Here is an 8,350-nt window from a genome sequence, read left to right as displayed (position 1 = left end):
AGAGAGAGAGAGGACATTGAGTGAAGTGACTGTTAGAGTTACCTGTGTGTTTCCAGGTAGTAGGGGTTTAAATACAGCAGGTGGCATTTACCCTGATCCTCTTAATGATGTTTAAAATGCCAGGTTCTTGGAAACAGTCGTGTGTGTCTGTGTGTTTTAGCCAGAGACAGAATCACATGGCCGTAGTTGTGTTAATGAAGACTTCAGACACTTACCACACTAAGCCATGAACCGTATGCTCTAACACTGTATAATCATACAGATTTAACTCAGGCCTGGAGTGTGTGTGTGTGTATGTGTGTGTCTGTGTGTCGCAAAAAGCATGGCTAGATGGAGAGAAAAAATACCAAATGAGAAAAATATACATGATTCTACATGTGAACACACACTCATAGCAGAAGAGTAATCTGTGTGAGTGTCTGTGGCAGAGGGTCCTTCTGAAGTGTTCCCACAGATATTAATCACCCTGTTCTGGAATAAAGGATCCTGGTATAAATCACCACCTGACCCCTCTCTCTGTCTCTCTGTCTCTCTGTCTCTCTGACTCTCTCTCTGTTTCTCTCTGTCTGTCTCTCTTGGCATGGGAATCATATGTTTACATTGCCAAAGAAAGTATAACAATATAAAATTAACAGTAAACATTACACTCACAAAAGTTCCAAAGGAATAGACACATTTCAAATGTCATATTTTTTGGGAATACACAGTGTTGTAACGATGTGCAAATAGTTAAAGTACAAAAGGAAAAATAAATAAACATAAATATGGGTTGTATTTACAATGGTGTTTGTTCTTCACTGGTTGCCCTTGCTGCTGTGATGGCACACTGTGGTATGTCACTCAGGAGATATGGAAGTGAATCAAAATTGGGTTTGTTTTCAAATTCTTTGTGGGTCTGTGTAATCTGAGGGAAATATGTGTCTCTAATATGGTCATACATTTGGCTGGAGGTGAGAAAGCACAGGTCAGTTTCCTTTTACTTTTGGGGGGCGGGTAGCCTAGTAGTTCGAGCATTGAAGCAGTATCTGAAAATTTGCTGGATTGGATCCCTGAGCTGACAAGGTAAAAAATCTGTCGTTCTGCCCCTGAACAAGGCAATTAACCCACTGCTCCCTGGTTGGCCATTATTGTAAATAAGAATGTGTTCTCTTGCCTAGTTAATAAATAAAAGTTAAATAAAAAATACTTGTATCACTTCACATCCACCAGCCGAGGACCATTTTGAATCCAAATGCAGTCATTACAGTCGGTGTAGTAGCTGATGTGTATAGTGTTGAGTAATTTGCATACATAGACACTCTGGCTTTACTCAAAGTAAAGATTTTAAAAAGAAAGGGGCCGTGACAGTTGCCCTGGGGAATTCCTGAATCTATCTGGATTATGTTGGAGAGGCTTCCTATAAAGAACACCCTCCATGTTCTGTTAAACAGGTAACTCTTTATCAACAATATAGCAGGGAGTGTTTTTTTATATACAGTTGAAGTCGGAAGTTTACATACACCTTAGCCAAATATATTTAAACTCAGTTTTTCACAATTCCTGACATTTAATCCTAGTAAAAATTCCCTGTATTTGGTCAGTTATGATCACCACTTCATTTTAAGAATGTGAAATGTCAGAATAATAGAAGAGAGAATGATTTATTTCAGATTTGATTTCTTTCATCACATTCCCAGTGGGTCAGAAGTTTAATACACTCAATTAGTATTTGGTAGTATTGCCTTTAAATTGTTTAACTTGGGTCAAACGTTTCGGGTAGCCTTCCACAAACTTCCCACAATACATTGAGTGAATTTTGGCCAATTCCTCCTGACAGAACTGGAGTAACCGAGTCAGGTTTGTAGGGTTCCTTGCTCGCACACGCTCTTTCAGTTCTGCCCACAAATGTTCTATGCGATTGAGGTCAGGGCTTTGTGATGGCCATTCCAATACCTTGACCTTGTTGTCCTTAACCTCACTAGGGTATGTGGGATGCTAGCGTCCCACCTGGCCTACATCCAGTGAGATTGCAGAGCACCAAATTCAAATACAGAAAAACTCATTATAAAAATTCAGAAAACAAAACATATTTTACATAGGTTTAAAGATTAACTTCTTGTGAATTCAACCACGGTGTCAGATTTTAAAAATGCTTTACGACGAAAGCATACCTTACAATTATTTGAGAACATAGCTCAGCAGACAAATCATTAGAAACAGTAACCAGCCAAGTCATAAATAGCCACAGTGTCCGATTTCAAAAAGGCTTTACGAAGAAAGCACACCAAATGATTATGTTAGGTCAGCACCTAGTCAGAGAAAAACACAGCCATTTTTCCACCCAAAGAGAAGAGTCACAAAAAGCAGAAATAGAGATAAAATTCATCACTAACCTTTGATGATCTTCATCAGATGACACTCATAGGACTTCATGTTACACAATACATGTACGTTTTGTTCGATAAAGTTCATATTTATACCCAAAAATCTCAGTTTACATTGTTCACAGCGTTATGTTCAGTAGTTCCAAAACATCAGGTGATTTTGCGGTGAGCCAATTTTCAGAAATACTCATAATAAACATTGCTAAAAGATACAAGTGTTATGCATGGAATTTTAGATCCACCTCTTAGAACTACCCCTCCCGGATCCGGGAGAGCCAGAAATCTTGCTTGTTTGTAGGTGACCAAATACTTATTTTCCACCATAATTTGCATAAATTAAATAAAAAATCCTACCATGTGATTTTCTGGATTTTTTTTCTCATTTTGTCTGTCATAGTTACAGGCCTCTCTCATCTTTTTAAGTGGGAGAACTTGCACAATTGGTGGCTGACTAAATACTTTTTTGCCCCACTGTATATGCATATTCTAGCTCCTGACAAAATAGCCTGTTTACTTTGGGAACGTTATTTTTCCAAAAATGAAAATAAGTGCCCCCTAGTTTCAAGAGGTTAAAGCAACCGCTGTGTCAGATTTAAAAAAAACTTGATGGAAAAAGCAAACCATGCAATAATCTGAGTACAGCGCTCAGACACAAAAACAAGCCATACAGATGCCCGCCATGTTGTGGAGTCAACAGAAGTCAGAAATAGCATTATAAATATTCACTTGCCTTTGATGATCTTCATCAGAATGCACTCCCAGGAATCCCAGTTCCACAATAAATATTTGTTTTGTTTGATAAAGTCCATCATTTCTGTCCCAATACCTCCTTTGTTGTTCGCACGTTTAGCCCAGTAATCTAAATTCATGAGGCGCGAGTACTAGGTCACTATTAATCGCTATTTCTAACTTTTGTGAGCCCTCTCCTTGGCTGGAAAATGGCTGTATGGTTTTCTGTGACTAGGTGCTGTCCTAACATAATCACATGGTGTGCTTTCGCAGTAAAGCCTTTTTTAAATCGAACACTGTGGTTGGATTTACAAGAAGTGTATCTTTAAAATGGTGTATAATACTTACTGGACTTCTGTTGTTTTAAATTTGGCGCCCTGCAATTTCACTGGCTGTTGTCAAGGTGGAACGCTACCGTCCCACTTCTACCAGAGAGGTTAAGCATGTGCATGTGACCAATATAAGTGGTGTGGGGGCTGTGCTTTGGCAAAGTGGGTGGGGTTATATCCTTCCTGTTTGGCCCTGTCCGGGGGTGTCCTCGGATGGGGCCACAGTGTCTCCTGACCCCTCCTGTCTCAGCCTCCAGTATTTATGCTGCAGTAGTTTAGGACACCGGGGGGCTGGGATCAGTTTGTTATATCTGGAGTACTTCTCCTGTCCTATTCGGTGTCCTGTGTGAATCTAAGTGTGCGTTCTCTAATTCTCTCCTTCTCTCTTTCTTTCTCTCTCTCGGAGGACCTGAGCCCTAGGACCATGCCCCAGGACTACCTGACATGATGACTCCTTGCTGTCCCCAGTCCACCTGGCCGTGCTGCTGCTCCAGTTTCAACTGTTCTGCCTTATTATTATTCGACCATGCTGGTCATTTATGAACATTTGAACATCTTGGCCATGTTCTGTTATAATCTCCACCCGGCACAGCCAGAAGAGGACTGGCCACCCCACATAGCCTGGTTCCTCTCTCGGTTTCTTCCTAGGTTTTGGCCTTTCTAGGGAGTTTTTCCTAGCCACCGTGCTTCTACACCTGCATTGCTTGCTGTTTGGGGTTTTAGGCTGGGTTTCTGTACAGCACTTTGAGATATCAGCTGATGTACGAAGGGCTATATAAATAAATTTGATTTGATTTGATTTGATATAATTACATTTGAGTTGATAGCAGGGGGTGTTAAGCCATAACACTTAAGCTTTTCTAGCAGCAGACTATGATTGATATTGTCAAAAGCTGCACTGAAGTCTAACAAAACAGCCCCCACAATCTTTTTAGCATCAATTTCTCTCAGCCAATCATCAGTAAGTGGTGCTTGTTGAATGTAAATCCATATAAGTGTGCTAAAAGTCTGTTGTTCTTTGTTTTCAGTAAAATAGCATTGCAGCTGGTCAAACACCATTTTTTCCAAAAGTTTACTAAGGGTTGGTAACAGGCTGATTGGCCGGCTATTTGAGCCAGTAAAGGGGGCTTTACTATTCTTAAGTAGTCAAAATGACAAACTGATCTGATTCACTGAATGATGGAGCTGAGTTTTCCTTTTTGCCCAAAATTGTATTTAAGGTGACTAAAACGTTTTACTATCATTCGTTATCATTTATCTTTGTTTCCTAGTGTAGTTTCTTCTTTTTATTCAGTTTAGTCACATGATTCCTCAATTTGCAGTACGTTTGCAAATTGGTTGTGCTGCCAGACTTATTTGCCATACCTTTTGCCTCATGCCTCTCAACCAAAAAATGTTTAAATTCCTCACTAATCCAAGGGGATTTAAAACTTCTTTGGGATAGGGGGCAGTATTTTCACGTCTGGATGAAAAGCATGCCCAAAGTAAACTGCCTGTCACTCAGGCCCAGAAGCTAGGATATGCATATAATTGGTAGATTGAGATAGAAAACACTCTAAAGTTTCTAAAACTGTTACAATTATGTCTGTGAGTATAACAGAACTGATATGGCAGGCAAAACCCTGAAGACAACCCTGAAGACACCCCCCCCAAAAAAAGGTTCACCTTACCACTGTTTTCAATGGCTTGTACTATAATTATAAGCCCAAGACCTCCCAAATTGCAGTTCCTAGGACTTCCACTAGATGTCAACAGTCTTTAGAATGAGTTTTTGGAAAAATGACCAAGAAATGGTCGTTTTTCTAGGTGGCTCCCATTTTGGCTGTAGTGTTTCCAAGCACATGGAGGTAAGCACGTTCTTTCTTATTCATCTCCGGTAATGAACATACTATTCTCCGTCTTAACCGTTTTTACAGTCATTTTCTTAATGGGTGTATGTTTATAAGTAACTGGAATAAGCAATATCATAAATGTGTCATGTGCAGCATTGGGTTGCTCCTCATTACACACTACACACCAGCAAATATTCTTTACCTAATTAACATAAGAATCACTAGAAAACGTATTGTATTGACCTCTTATACGTATTGACCTCTTATACAATATATTAAGCCCAGCCTTTTGAACTTTGGTTTTCCTAGATATGGCTACTATATTGTGATCACTACATCCAATGGATTTGGATATTGCTGTCATGACTGTCCTGATCAGCTCAGGTTACAGGAGACCACAACCCTACATATTGTCTCTCAACCCCAACAGAGGAGGAGAGATCTAGGGGTCTGAAGATGTGGGGGTTTTATGACCCCTCACACCCCTGGTAAATCTCAGGCCACAGACAAATTCCTTTGTCCTGTTACTATGGAGAACCAGCCTCAGAACATTAAACATGAAATAAAGGGACTTTGGAACAATGGTTTCCGTCAGCCACAATGGTTGTCATGATGATAGATGGAGTATGAAAATGTATGTCATTTTTGTTTTGTTATTAAAGGTTAATAGATGACGTTATTACGAAAACATTGTAACGTGAAGAGTTTTCCGAGTATATGTTTGATGTTTATACATTGTACGTTGTATGGAAAATATCCAAATCAAAGATAATGTTTTGGGAAAGATGAAATGTGAAGTTAGTTGTCTAAAATTGGATTTTAGTAAAATCTAGACCTTGCTCTTAACTTGGTACGCCCAGAGAAGTGCCCTAAAGGCGGTTACGCCCACTTCCATTTCCAGAAAAGACTACGTGACCCAAGCTGCAGCCAAGGTCTAAAAAGTCAACGAACCCAGAACGCAACACAAGTTTGAAGACAAAGAAAACTTTGATATTGAAGCTCAGGAAATGTATTCTCTGATATAGAAAATCTGACAGTGAGTTTCATTACTTCCTGAGTAAATTCTACCACAATGTATTAGATAACTCTCCTCACAAGCCTATTATGATGCCATTTTAAAAACACACTTACCCTAAAAGTGGCAGAGAGAGAGAGGGAGAGAGAGAGAGAGGGAGAGGGAGAGCAAGAGAGAGAGAGAGAGAGAGAGAGAGAGAGAGAGGGGAAAGAGAGGGAGAGGGAGAGAGAGGGAGAGAGAGATAGAGAGAGAGGGGAGAGAGGGAGAGGGAGAGGGAGAGAGAGGGAGAGGGAGCGAGAGAGAGAGCAATAGAGAGAGCAAGAGAGAGAAAGAGAGAGAGAGAGAGAGCAAGAGAGAGAGAGAGCAAGAGAGAGAGCACGAGAGAGAGCAAGAGAGATAGAGCAAGAGAGAGGGAGAGAGAGACTGTAATAGATGGTATAGTACAGCAGCAGAGGAGTGAGATATCATGACAGAATAGGTGAACAGACTCTCCATCCTCCCCTACTTTTACATTTGGAAAACTGGCACATCTGTTGACATGTCCCCAACTGCCAGTTAGTGACTTTTGATCTGTACGTGGTTATATCATCATAATGTCATCCCCATAGGGTAAAGAATTCATTTAATCATGGTTCCATCATTGTAATCCCCATAGAGTTAACAGAGCTCATTATACAGTCAGTGATACATAGGTCTGTTGGGACCATAGGGAAATACTAAGGAGTCATGAAATAAAATGTTCACATTCACTCTGTTGGTAATAATTACAACTTGATTCATAACTGTAAAAGTAGCAGAGATCATATAGGCCAACACACGTCTCACAAACAACTTTATTTTCAATAGCTTACAAACTGTGCATTTACAGTTTTTACCAAGATACAGTTGAAGTAGGAAGTTTACAAACACTTAGGATGGAGTCATTAAAACTCATTTTTCAACCACTCCACAAATTTCCTATTAACAAACTATAGTTTTGGCAAGTCAGTTAGGACATCTACTTTGTGCATGACACAATACATTTTTCCAACAGTTGTTTATAGACAGATTATTTCACTTATAATTCACTGCATCACAATTCCAGTGGGTCAGAAGTTTACATACACTAAGTTGACTGTGCCTTTAAACAGCTTGCAAAATTCCAGAAAATGATGTCATGGCTTTAAAAGCTTCTGATAGGCTAATTGACATCATTTGAGGCCTACCTTCAAACTCAGTGCCTCTGTACTTGACATCATGGGAAAATCAATAGAAATCAGCCAAGACCTCAGAAAAAAATGGTAGACCTCCACAAGTCTGGTTCATCCTTGGGAGCAATTTCCAGATGCCTGAGGGTACCACGTTCATCTGTACAAACAATAGTGCGCAAGTATAAAGATCATGGGACCACACAGCTGTCATACTGCTCAGGTAGGAGACGCGTTCTGTCTCCTAGAGATGAACGTACTTTGGTATGAAAAGTGCAAATCAATCTCAAAACAACAGCAAAGGACCTTGTGAAGATGCTGGAGGAAACAGGTTCAAAAGTATCTATATCCACAGTAAAACGAGTCCTATATCGACATAACCTGAAAGGTCGCGCAGCAAGGAAGAAGCCACTTCTCCAAAACCGCCATAAAAAAGCCAGACTACGGTTTGCAACTGCACATGGGGACAAATATCGTACTTTTGGATAAATGTCCTCTGGTCTGATGAAACAAAAATAGAACTGTTTGGCCATAAAGACCATCTTTATGTTTGGAGAAAAAAGGGGAGGCTTGTAAGCCGAAGAACACCATCCCAACCATAAAGCACGGGGGTGGCAGCATCATGTTGTGGGGGTGCTTTACTGCAGGAGGGACTGGTGCACTTCACAAAATAGATGGCATCATGAGGTAGGAAAATTATGTGGATATATTGAAGCAACATCTAAAGACATCAGTCAGGAACTTAAAGCTTGGTCGCAAATGGGTCTTCCAAATGAACAATGACCCCAAGGATACTTCCAAAGTTGTGTCAAAATGGCTTAAGGACAACAGGGTCAAGGTATTGGAGTGGTCATCACAAAGCCCTGACCTCAATGCTATATAACATTTGTGGGCA

This window comes from Oncorhynchus tshawytscha, linkage group LG21 (assembly GCF_018296145.1).
Source record: "Oncorhynchus tshawytscha isolate Ot180627B linkage group LG21, Otsh_v2.0, whole genome shotgun sequence".
In the NCBI taxonomy this organism is placed as follows: Eukaryota; Metazoa; Chordata; class Actinopteri; order Salmoniformes; family Salmonidae; genus Oncorhynchus; species Oncorhynchus tshawytscha.
The sequence above is the reverse complement of the archived record's forward strand: the minus strand, read 5'-3'. Positions refer to the sequence as shown.